The following is a 13542-nucleotide window of genomic DNA, read 5'->3' as shown; positions in this document are numbered from 1 at the left end:
TTTATTCAACTTAATTCTCCAGTCCTGCTGGATTAGATCACATATACTGTCAGCCTAGAATACTTACAGCACGTGGGTTTTCTTTCTTACCACAGACATTATATTTGGGATTGCAGACCAAAAAGCAGTGTTCTTCACATTTCTGACCAACATGGAATCTATTTTAGCTGAATATGAAAGAACCTGAGTCTTTATAACCAACCAGAGTTCTGAAAAACCTGTGTGTCATGGTTTGACACTGGCACAAGGCCAGTGCCCCCATGAAAATGTGATCCCTACCTTGAATGCTGTGAAGTGGAATCTAGAATAGAGCAAAGCAGGCCCAAGCTTAATAACAGGAAAAAAACTTTATTAAACTACCACTACAAAAGAAAAGAGAAAACTAAAGAAGGGAAAAAAAAACCACACAAAGATCCAAATGAAAACCTTGCAAAACATTCCTCCCCTCCACCACCCAACTCCAACAAACCACAGCGAGACACAATCTGGACCCCAATCAGGTTTCCACCCTCCAAACAATCGATACTCAGTCCATCGAGGGAACAGAGTCTCTCCTGTGCCACAGACCCCCCCAAGAAACACAGCTCCACAATCCTGTGTTTCCATGTCACACATGGCACCGCCCGGAGAAAAAGTTTGCCATGGTGACCCTTCTCCTTTCCATGCACAGTGCTCTCACCACCAATGCATGGATGGTCACTGCCTTTAGGATTTTTCCTTTCAAGGATGCCCTGCCAAGAGGAGAGAAAACAACAGTTCAGTTTTTCATTGTTTGGGACCACAGTCCCCCCCATTTTCCCCTGGGGCCGAGGGCTCAAGAACAGAGATCTTCTTCTCTTCTCTTTCCTTTCCAGGGCAAGGGGGCGCCACCACAAACCCCCTAACCTTTTCTCTGTTCACTCCACTTTTGTCTTTTTCTCAGCTGAAGCAGGTCTCTTGACTCACTGGCATCCTCCCAAAACACAGTCCCTCTTGACGGAGAAGATTTGGTTCAGGTTGTGGCTAACACGGAAAAGTCCAGCCAAAAGCCACTCCTTGTCCCCCTCCCATCCAGAATTCCTCCTTCCAACATCCCATCCCAGGGTCCAAGGTGTCCCTCTTCCTCTCTTTCAAACCGAGGAGGGGAAAGGAAAATTCACAAAGCTTTCATTTCTCAAGGAAGGGTTAAAAGTCCGAACTCCCAGGATGGCTCGATGCCCGGACATCCAGCAACTCCCACACAACTGGGCACCTTGCAGCAGCTCCCCCCGCTCCTCCTTCCTTGTGGCTTTCTCTCTCCCTCTCGGGAGAGGAACTCTGGGGGGGGAAATGGAGACATCCCAGATTTCTTCCACCCTTCCATCTGCAGGGGCCAGCCCGGTTCCAGTCCCTCCACCCTTGGGGCCTACCTTTCAGGCCATGGGGGCTTCCCCTCCCCCACCCAGCTCGTGGCTGGGCGGGGGAAGGTCTGCACTGCACGCTGACCGGAACCAAAGAGAGCGAGTTCCCCTGGGAATTCTGCTTTCAACCCCTCTGTGTTCTCAGAGGCGTGTCTACTTTCAATTGGTCAATATCTAAATTGACCTCTTCCTTCCGGGGAAAAATTATTTTTCCGTGTCAAACCACGACACTGTGATATATCACTAGTTATATTATGATGTTGTGATGTCAGAATCTAGGTTGTGCACTGTGAATGAAGAATTAAGCTTATAAAGTTGTTAGAAAATTCCCATTACAGAAGTCATTCATCCCAGAAATACTTCACTCACATTAAGCTGATGCAGCAAGAGATGAACAGACTACAGACTTTCCTGCTGCAGTTAAAATCTCCCTAGAAGCACAGCTTTTTCTTGTTCAGTTTATCTAAAACTCTATATTGGCTAGAGAACACCTGTGCTTAAATATACAAAGAAAAGAAAATTTAAAAAGCCTCTTTTGTATGTTTTTAGGTTTTTTTAGTGGTTTTGTTTGTTTGTTTTTAAATTATTTTTTTATTTAGAGGAAGAGTATCAATACATTCTATTAATTGAATTGCAAAACGCAGAGTCAAATTTCAAACACACTAGTTCACAACTGTTCATATTTTTCTCAGTTCTGGATCAAGTGACATGCACTTTAAATTTGATGGGAAGCAAAGGAAAGATTAAGTTGTCTATATGGAAATCTCTCAGTTCACAGATGAAATGCAATAACTTTAACAGCATACACTGCAATGTGACAGAGAGAATATAACTTCTTAAAAAGCTGCAGAGTAGGAAATATTATTTTTCAAATTTGTAGTGTGATGACCTCAGGCAACACCCATACAGCCTTTTTCTTAGTCTCTTCTCCACAGAACAGAGAGAAAATAGAAAGATAAGAAGACTAATGGATAGACAAAATGACAGTTTAATAGAAAAAACAAAGGCTGTGCATGAAAGCTAAAGGGAAAAGAAAATAAATTACTTCAAAACAGGAATTCATTCACTACATCTCATCAGTAGGCAGATGTCCATCTGCATCCTGGAAAGCAGAGCCATATATTACAGTTGCTTGGGAAGACAAATGCTACAATCAGTAACATGTCCCTTTCCTCTCTCGTTTCCTGAGCATTTATTCCCAAGCACAGCATCATATGGTATGGAATATCCCATCGGTCAGTTTGGAACTGCTGCCCTGGCTTTAATGCTCCCAAGCTCCTGCCAATCCTCAGCCTACTCAGTGGGGCACCAGGCAGAGGAAATGAAGATGAAGGAAGGGAGGGAGAAAAACTTGACACTGTGCAGGTACTGTTCAGTAATAGTCAAAAATCACTGGTGTGTTATCTACAGTGTTTTAGACAGGAATTCATAGCACAGACTGCTATGGGCTGCTATGAAGTAATTTGACTCTATCCCAGTCAGATCTAGTAAGAAATTCTATCTTCCAAAAATTATCAAGGTAGGCTGTGATTTATAGAGAAATTTTGATTGGGACTTTTATTAGTTCTCATTATTGTTATTGCTACAGTTGCAAGAACAATTTGAGTTAGAACTATTTAAAAAAAAATAATTCTATATTTGAGGGGAAAAAAGGCCTTCCTAAAGTAAAACCTTAACAAAGCTTACAGCTGAGCAAACAAATATGAGATAATCAAAACATTCATAATTTTTTGGCATAAACTCACGCACTAATGAATGAATATATTGCGTCTGGGATTTACACAGAACAAGTATCAACATTGTCTCTCATGCACTACTTTACCTAGTTAGGCTAACAGCTCATTAAAATTCATGACTGTATTTACAAATGAAGAGCACACTTTTGAACTTCCAGCCATTGCAAGCATTATCTATAAAAACACTGGAAACACCAGACCTACAAGGAAATCCAAAATATGCAAAGGTTTTATCAGAAAATACAGACATTATGTTTCCTGTCAAATCAGTAAAATAAAATTGCAGCTATTTTAAAAATAATTGAAAGTTCTCACTTTATGATTAATCTTATGCTAGGAGGACAATAAAGAAAAAAAGATGGTAAAACAACTTTTAGAGCTGGGATGAAGAAAACATAGTAAAAATGCGATGGACTCTGTTGAAGTATAAGACTTCTAAGACATCAGTCTAACCCCAGGTTCATACTCACTGGAAAAAAATATATTTTCAGACTACAAGTACATAATGTTAATATTTATATTTTAATGAGTTTTTTAATGAAATTCATCACTAATGGTAAAGAACTCTTTAACTATGAGTACTAGAATCAATCTGTGCATAATTCCCATAGGGAAATTTCACCTAAAGAGAAAAAAATCTACTTGCTACATTATAAAAATCAGTCAAACTACTAATAATTTAAATTGCAAAAGCATAGAATAGATCTGCTGTAAGAGGTGAAATTACTATCCCTTTCACAGAAAGGGAGTGCTACATCACTCCTGAGCTCATGAAGGGGTACAGTGGAAGGCAATACCTTGCTCACTAAACAGAATATGTACAATTATCAGAGAACAGCGTTTTTTCCCTTTCCTTCCAGGGTCCTCTATTTCCAAATACTCCTGCACTGTTCACAAAGCCACCAAATTTGGAGTAAAATGAATCTCTGGTAGAGTAAGTCCTAGAGATACAGTTTCTCTACTGTACTTGTCTTTTCCTTGATTGTTTATACTTTAGAAAACAGGGATAAAAGATGCAATGATCTATTAGATATAAATTCTACTGTGCTAGAAGAACAACAGAAAGTGACACTTCTGGAAGTAAAATACTCTTTCAGATTCAATGGATCTCAACATATTAGAAAAAATTAGATGTAAATTACATTAAATTTGACTAATGTAAAAAATGTTACTTTCTACATTGACTTTACAAAAAAAAAATTCAACTAAATTTCAAAACATCTAGGAAACATTGTAGGTGTAATTTGAGCAGTTCCTAAATCAGTCAAAGAAATAATTCAGGAAAACAGCTAGGATAAAAAAAAATCATTTAAGTAGATAGGTATGTAATCAGAAAAGTAATTTTCAATTTGTATTTGACATATAAACAATGATTTTATGGTCAGAAAATAGAAGTTTACTCATTTTATCATTGGGAAGAAAAAGTTCCAATACTAAACAATGTACTAGCATAATAATCTCTTGTGTTTATCAAGTTTTGAACTGAGTACCTACTAAGAAAAAAAGTACTAATTAAAACTGCAACAGCATCCGGTTTACTGATGATCATAGAAGAAAGACTTACTATCATGATATGATTTGACAGTATATGGTATTGGTCAAAAGCAATATTAACATCAGTGACTATGTTGAGCTATAAATAAAAGTATTTTCTTATTCTTGTTCACAGTTATTGAGTGAAGACCCTCTTAAAATATCAAGGAGATTACATTTCTGCAGTTTCCTATTGCCAAAGCTTTTTCTTAAGCCTCCTCTCTCTTGTTCTTTGTTATAGCTTCACTTCCATACCATCAGGAAAAGGTGTTTGCAAGGAAGAATCAGAGGACAGAGTGTAAAAGTCACTTTGATCCAACTACCACCTAGGATTAGATTTGCTGTTTTAGAAAGGTTGTTAGAGGTAGTTTTACCTTCACTCTCTTCACAATTTAATGGAACATTTTTGTGGCCATCAGCACTGCTCCATTTCACCCTTTGTTGTTTGGTACTGATCTTCCACTGGAAAATCAATATTGTAGGACCATCCTGCATTTTGCTCTTACTGTGGAATGATAGCAAAACCTAAGAATGACAGTATTGAAGAATTATGTGTCTCTCTATCTGATAAACAGGAGGAGTAATATTCAATCCTCTAAGAATTGGCAAAGCTTCAGAAATTAATGAAATGTGCCTTTTAAAAATGTGTAGATAATTGCCCATATGTGGTTTGTATTAATTTCAATTTTTGTATTCAAATAACATCTGCTATAAACTTCTTTATAAAAAAACCCTGTATCTGTGGTTATCCATTGTGATGATAATGTAACAAAGCATGGGTGAAAAATGTGACAGTAAATCTTAAAATCATTATGCAAGATAAGTCCATATGAAACCAGCTTTTCTCTGCTGGGTATAACAAACAGTTTTTAAATGAATGAGTGAAATTTATGTGACTGTATCAGCTATCCAAATTCTGTATGACTCATTGGGAAGTTGTCACAGTAAAAATTCTGCCTGCTTTTCTAGGAAATGGCAGGAAACAGATCACTGTATTGTGAGGATTCAGAATACTTCCAGGTTTTTTTATTGCAAAATATTTCCATGCTCTGGTTGTAATTTGTAGGAAAGATTCTGGAAAATTAACTTTATTGAGTATCAATGCAAGTATTTGAAAGCAATTTTACAGTGGAGTTATTTTCATGTATGACTTGAAAAAGGTGATTATTTAGTTTCTCACAAGTAATTTTTTTCTTTTGCCCAATATGATGATACAATAAGGTATTCGTGAACATCTTATGAACAGAATATTTGCAGATTTTTAGAAAATTAAACTCATACCAGATGATTTATTAATGACTTAGGAGCAGCAGTAAATGATAAATAAATAAGTCACAAATTAGCAGACATACTTCAAAATTAGTTTTTGTGAGTAATATTTAAAGTGGTTATCTGTTGTGGCGCGGCAGTTATCTGTGTCACATTTTTTTCTTACATAAAATTACAAAGATACATCTTTATTAAATAAATTATTATATCTAAAATAATTTACCCTTACCTCCTGAAGAAATTGTATATACATAAGAGCATTCCTGATAACAGTTCCCCAGTTCATCTTGATTCATGGTGCCACTTTAAGAATGGCTAGTAGAACTGAGACCATTTTATCTTTTCCTAAATGTCTTTTGAAGTTCATGGTCATTGAAAAATCCATGCAAATAAATTGGTGAAGTTAATGATGTACTCAGGTCTCATAAAGAGTATCAAAGCATTATGGTGACCTAAATTCCTCCAGAAACAACAAGACATGAGATGGAAGACTTTACTAACATGTCTCAGTTTTTCTCATTCAGATAAATGTGTTCATATAAACAAAGAAGAGTATTATAACATCAATCTAGAGTTGCTCTAATACTTTTTGTTAAAGGATGTTAGGCACAAGGCTGCCTCCAACAGAACCATTTCAGGACTCTCTTCTGACAGCCACTGGAGCCCATTTCCTCAGTGACCCAAGGTTTTGCCCAGGCTGAAGAACACGGTTGCCACTTTCCTGTTTGCAGGCAGAGCCCAAAGTGAAGTTCAGTACATATCCCAGAGACACACACAGTCACACACGTGCAGGACAGTGGCACAGCCAGCCACACAGGCTGTCAGACAAGGCAATGCCTTCAACAGCACCTGCTTGCAGGGCTCTCAAAAATAAAAACACAGACAGCCAAATCGAGCCCTGGCAGAGGCTGGATTTCACTGATGCAGGCATACACATAAAACTCCCTGGATGCACAGGCATATCTGTGGCTCCCCTGAGTACTTACACAGCTGCTCTGTCTGGCAGCCCTGCCTTCATCCCAGCCCCCTTACTCATGGCTCTCCTCACCTTCTAATCCACCTTGCTGCTGGCTGCACACACACAGCACTTGCACACTCATCCCACGGGCACCGCACAATCGTGGCTTGTCTGAATCCTCTGCCCACCTGGCACCTGTGGCCCAGCCTGAGGCTCTCCTGCTTGCTTGCTGGTTCAGCTGGAGGTTTTCTAGCAAATGTCTATGGACAGCTCAAGCACTCCAGGTAAGATAAACGTCCTTGGAGCTCCAGCAGCCAACACCCAGCACATGGACCTGCTACAGCAGCCAGCACTGAGATCCTCAATCACACCAGTGACCCCATTATCTGTTTTCTGGGACATGTACCATTCCTACCCTGTTGCTGGAGGCTACCCACCTCCACTTCCTCCAGTAGCTAGCTTCAAGGCTTCACACTCTCTCTGACACAGGCCAGAGGCACACACACCCTCCATCTGACTCCAGCCCCTGGCACCAGCTTTTGCTCACACACAGAGTCCTTAAAGGAGCTGGCACTTTATCCTGGCAGCGCACACTCACACAGGATGGAGAATGATGCTATGCAGAGGCTTAAGAAGAAGCTACAAGAATGTAGGCTAGACTGTGGATCAGACACAGGATGACCATATTGACCAATTCCATTTTACACATGACAGGCCTCTTGTAGCCTTTTCCATGTGTTTCCCCCTCAGCTCTCTGATTTGCTTCTTTCATCACACAGTCCCACTGACACCCTCAAGCAGTCCCTCAGGTTTGCAAAGTCCTCCTTTGCTTCCTTCTTGGTAATGGTCCATTCATTAATGCTGCTACTGACCAGGTCACTTTCTTGTCTTTGCCTCCATACTGGAAGTTCATTTTTATCTCTGTATATTTTGTCTATGGCTTTCTTCTTTGCATTAGAGTTCCATTTGACAATGTCCTTAATCAGATAATACTACAGAAATAAACATTTCTGTATTCCATCTACTTTTACCAGCTTGTGTTTCCAGCTATGTTTAATATTATCTGGTCAGGTTTGACTTTGTCTATGATATTCTGATTGAATATCCAAGTTGTTGTTACTGGCAACTATATACTATTTTTGAGTGTGAGCTTTTTTGCTTTATTTCCCTGGCTCTACATTTTTTCTGTGAATGTCTCAAGAGGATGTGGCACTAGATTCCCAAGAGGAAAAATTCAGCCCTTAAGAAATTGAGACAGGAATTTCATTAATTAAGGAGTCATATTTTTATTAAAATGTCTTACAGTGATATTTTGTGTTTTCAGGAAGTGGTGATGAAGAAAAAAATTCCAACATTTCCCCTTTATTATTTGATTAATCTTTCTGGGTGAATTTTCTCTCACTATTTTCTCATGTTAAAACAAAATTATTTAATTGAGATATTCTCAGTTAAGTATTTAATAAGGGTTAACAACTCACAGAGAAGTAGGCATGGGAAAAAGGGGCCTTATCTTTTTGCAATTCAGAAATTCTTTAGGTAATAGAAGTATGAGTCCAGTACCTTTCTTTTTTCAATAAAATAAAGGTAGTCTGAAATATTAAGACTTTATACTCCCAGGAATTTGAGAAAAAAACTGAGAAAAAAAAGTAACCTCTTGTCAGGATGCTTAAACTCACAGGTATGATTTCCTTCTTCTGCTATAAGATTGCATTAGTTGAAAAAATATCTATGTTTAAAGTTAGCATTCTAGATTAAGGTGGTCTTTATTGCAAATCTTAGATGAACACAAAGAACAGTCATATGTGCATACTTCTACAGAAAAGGTTCATTGAGAACCCACAAAGTACATGCATCCAAATGGAAAAAAAATACCCTCTGCTTCCATCTCCTGGTGGAGACACAAGCAGAGTTTCATTTGCATAAAATTTTTATTCATAATTCCTTCAGTGACACATGGGAGTGATCATCACTATACACAAACTCATAATTAGTTGAGAATTGGAATTGCATGGAGAGAGGTGACAAGGGATTTCTTTCATGTAGCTAAAAGAACATCTGTGAGGCAAGGACTCACAGATGTTGAAGCATCCTGCAAGTTATTAGTTGTCAGGCCCTGCAGACAATGTACTATTGAGCGGTGAAATATAGGTACTTCTTAAATGAATCTACAGAGGGCAGAAGAAGAGCTAAGTGAAATCCATTGATAATTTTCCTGACATTTCTCTAGCAGGATAGAAAAGTCACAGTTCAGTGTTTCAAGCCCACTTATCCATTAATAGCAAAGGAAGCATGGAGCTTAGTTGATCAGGAAAGGTGTTATTTGGCTCTTTTGGTTTATTATTTTTTAATCTCATAGATATTCCATCCTAATAAAAAAATTATCATAGTGGTTTTTTTTTTTGAGAAAAATTCATTTTTATTTAGAAAATTAGTCATTCAGAATTTCATAAAATTTTAAAAGTTTCTCTTGCTATAAATTTTGACATAGTATTAACTTATGTTTGACTAACTGTCAGCATTTTATGAGTCACAGACTGCATCTGTATTATGAAGTTATTTCACTGTTTTATTCCAGTACTCTAGTCTCCTTATCATACCTGCAGGGATGCGTATTCCCAAGCTCTGTCCAGGAAGAAGCTTACATATTTTTGACAGGGAAGCTGATCAGCTGTACACACTCATAGCTACCCAACAGACAATACAGGTAATTTTGTTTCTCCAGCTTGAAAGCGTCTTCCAATACAAAGCTACTTTTCTCCACTCAGTGCCATCCTTCACAACAGCATGTTGCATACTTCCATGCCACTTCCGACAATAAACCTGTCAGAGTTTCAGCACAGTGTAAGAAAACAATCTGGAAAGTTGCAGAAGCTTTCACATTAGTCATTTTTTTGTCCTAGGTATCAGCACACAAAAGCTGGTAGAGATCAACTACCTATAGGGACTTTGTATTGTTTCAAATCTTGCTGTCGGGAAGATTCCCGACAGTATTACAAGGAGGTCACTTCCCATATCTGCCATATGGTCAACACTTTGCAGATGGTTACCGTCACTCTCAAATTCTTGTTACAAGCACAGGGGAACACAGACTGTGTGCAGAGCCAAGAATTTATTGGTAATGCAGTTAATGTTTTAAAAGTCTAAATAAAATACAGCAAGCAGTTCTTGTTAGTCCAGTTAAATTAAATTTAACACTGATAGTCAAAATTATGTAACCAGTACAGGGAATTATCCATGATAATGCATTTAAAATTGTTCTTTTCCAATAATATTTAGGTCTTTCCTACCATTTCCTGTATATTATTCTCACTCTAACAATGTTTCTCTAGTCTTAGGTTTAATGATGCTAGCTGGTCTTCCTCAAAAAGACTTCACAAAGGGTGTGGGTGAGTTATGACAAATTATCCTGACTTCTTCCTCTAGGAAGATTACTATGTTCATAATGGAGTACTTCTACCTACTCACATTTGAATCTGGTTTTAAGTTAGTTGTGAATATTTTTAGGACAATCTGCTCCATTGTTCTTTCTTCATTGCTAAAAGTGTCAAAGTCACTTGTGGTTCCAGTACCATTCTTAAGTACAGCCTCATATGAGCCATGTCTTTGTTGTAGGAGATCAAGAATAACTCACCAGAGAGTGATGGTTCTTTTGGATGGTCTCCAAATTCAACACTTTTGCATTAACAGGTGCTAAACAGTGACTACTAACTGAAAAACAAGGGAGGAATTCCCTAGGTGGAATTTGTTTTGTGACTAAGTTGTACAAGACATAAGCATGGTGTAAGCTAGAAAGGCTAAATGCAAAAGGATTTAAAACTCATTTTTTATTTAATTATGTGTTGATGTGCATTACAAGTTAGATATGCCAACACGAAACGTTTCTAAGTCATCTCTCACCTGTGATAGAGAAAACTGAATTCAGTTCCTGGAACATGCAAAAATGACATCACAGACATGGTCCATAAGTAGTCAAAACCAGCTGGACTGAACCCCTGAGTACCTGGGCAGGTTGCTACTTTGATTTTCTCCTTTCTCCAGTCATTGAAAATGGAAACTCATGTAATTTATTTTGGAAGCTCTCTGAACAGCTAAAAAGAATCAAAACATTAAAATCACATAACTATTAGTCTAATATGAATTAACATTATTAGTCTAATATGAAGAAACATTACTAGATAGAAAGGACCATCTACATGTAAAAAAAATAGACTTCAGGACCTGTTAATCTTCAAAACCTTCCTAATTAAAAGCCAAGCAAACTAATGACAAGAAATAGGCATTGTCTTTAACACTTTAGCATTAGGCTTTCCTTTATACTCATACATTTACTAGAATTTGTTTTGGAATTCAAAAAATCTCCAAAGCAAAATTTGTTTAAAATTTTTCAAAAAATCATAGATCAGATTAACAATGTCTGAATTTAAAAACAGAATACATGTCCCAAACTGTCAGGATCCATCCCCATACAGGCCATCGATTGTTGGCATCAGTGCTTTACAGCAATCAACAATGGACGGAAACTGACTGCCATCACCAGTTTGTTAAACTACTGTAAAACTTTCATACCTTCTGTCTGTGAGTTCCTACAGAGAATTCTCTTTTTCTTCTGCACAGCTGAGCTGGCTGACTTCTTCCTGCCCATATCACAAACACCTAACCCTTTCTGTACCTAGCAGCACATATTAAGCCTTACTGTCCCCAGCACAACCACCTGATGCTTACTCCTCAAAGCAGCACAACTAACTCCAACTAGACCACCTAACCCACTCTTTTTTAACACCCATCCTTATTGGACACAGCTGTAACTTATTAAGAGCAGGGCTGTTCCTACTCTTTGGTAATTATTACAGCTGCAAGCCCTCTGGGAAGAGATTGCCTTCAGCACTATCTCTATTCTCTCACAATCCATCCTTCCACAAAGAACAGTAAAGTAGAAATAGAAGAACCTTACTAGACTATAAAAAATTAGACAAAACCAAAGTCTAGAATGGACAATATAATATGCATTGAATGAATAACAGTAGCACATATTTCTGTAGATATGAGCAAAAACTGTTTTGTTTCTTTTTAAAATTTATTTATTTTCAGAACTGAGGTATCGTATCAGTAGACATCTTGATAATAAATCTTTCTGATAGGAAGTCACCACCTTTTGACATTCCTTTAGATAGGGTTGCAACACTTTGGCAGCAACAGGATAAGTCAGATCCAAGCATCTGTAGATGCTGCAGATGGTTTTCAGCTAATGGTGGTGTGTTGAACTGACTTCCAAGCATAGCCCCTGCAGTTCTTTCACTCTGCAGTCATAAAAGTGTCCTGACAACAGCAGGCAGCTCCCACCATGCTGTGCATTAAGAGAGCTACCACAGAAGGTGCTCTAAATATTCATAGTGTCATGAGCAGCACTTGAGGTATGAAGTAATTCATATTACTCCATCATAATGAAGTAATAGTGACTCTGAAAGACACTTTAAGAAAATGAATCTGAAGAACTTGTGATGCCCATAAATGTAAACAGAAAGATATATACTATTAATTTAAGACAACCTAGGAACTTTGGTGTATAATATACGCTTTCTTGTCTTCAGAAAACTCTGTGGAACAGTGCTCATTATTACTACCAAGAGTAAATGTGTGACACCCAAAGAGGCCATCTGTTGAGTTGGATAATCTGCAGAAAAACCCCATTTTTGGCATAAAAGCTCCACTTCCAAATTCTTCTCACAATGACAATGTTATGTCCAACTCAAAAAAAGCCCACTTAACTTTCAGGGGTATAACTGCAAATAAGAGAGACTTTCCACACAATTTAAAGGAATTTTATGAGGATTGCTGATGACTCCAGAAAATAAGAGTGCTGAACACATACCTGGTTGATGTTCCTAAGTAATTCTATTTTTAAAATAAAGCAGGAAATCTTTTAAAGCTTATATAACTATTTTTCATTTGTACAAATGAAAAACAAAACTGAGATGCCATTATGCTAATTACAGGAGTTAAAATTACCTAAACATCTGCCCACATTGCAGTATGGTTTTGATTAAGGAAAGACTGCACTAAGGAGAGTGTCTATGCTGCAGATATCAGTGTGTTGCCCAAACATCTGAGGCAAGTTCATGTACAGAAAGCATTCTAGTCAGTCTAACCACATAGACAAAGTGCTCTTTGTGGCTTGATTTACCCAGCCAACCAGTCAATGGTTAACATGCTTCTGGTACTCAAATTGGAACATAAAAATCTTGTTCAGCATTTGTAAACTCCATTGCAATCTGCAAAAGACATATAACCTGAGAAGAAATGGCCACTATAGATGCTAAAATGAGTTTATTTTTCACAGTGTTTTAAATTGCCTTAGCTAATTTTTAGACCAAGTTTTTCCCATTTAACAACTAAAGTGATGAGAGAAGTGTGGGTTTCTTTGCAGTCATGAGTAGGAAGGATACACTAGCATGTGTATACCATAAACATTCATTGGCAGGTAGGAATTTTTTGCTGTTCTCACACACCTCTTCCTACTTCTTTTTTGTTGTTTGACTCATTGTCACAAGAACACTTGGTACAAAAAATAAGGTTTTGTTCATATGATATTTCCTATGTAAGGGATTTTCTTTTTCTATATCACCCTGTAGATTTTTTGTCTGCTTTTTAATAGCCATTGCAAGTGAAC

The 13542-nt window shown here is 37.6% G+C and overlaps 2 long non-coding RNA genes across 2 annotated transcripts; both read right to left on the bottom strand.

The window, feature by feature from the left end:
• Positions 1 to 332: 332 nt before the first annotated feature.
• LOC144246322 (uncharacterized) lies at positions 333 to 1528 on the bottom strand. The gene is made up of 2 exons (XR_013340009.2): positions 1389 to 1528; positions 333 to 1296 (listed from the first exon to the last, which is right to left on the bottom strand). It is a non-coding gene; the product is annotated as an uncharacterized LOC144246322 (long non-coding RNA).
• A 7441-nt stretch (positions 1529 to 8969) lies between these two features.
• Positions 8970 to 11622, bottom strand: LOC146763428 (uncharacterized). The gene is made up of 3 exons (XR_014951825.1): positions 11442 to 11622; positions 10773 to 10963; positions 8970 to 9695 (listed from the first exon to the last, which is right to left on the bottom strand). It is a non-coding gene; the product is annotated as an uncharacterized LOC146763428 (long non-coding RNA).
• Positions 11623 to 13542: the final 1920 nt, after the last annotated feature.

Source organism: Lonchura striata, chromosome 1A (assembly GCF_050655825.1).
Source record: "Lonchura striata isolate lonStrDom1 chromosome 1A, ASM5065582v1, whole genome shotgun sequence".
NCBI lineage: Eukaryota > Metazoa > Chordata > Aves > Passeriformes > Estrildidae > Lonchura > Lonchura striata.
The sequence above is the reverse complement of the archived record's forward strand: the minus strand, read 5'-3'. Positions and strand labels throughout refer to the sequence as shown.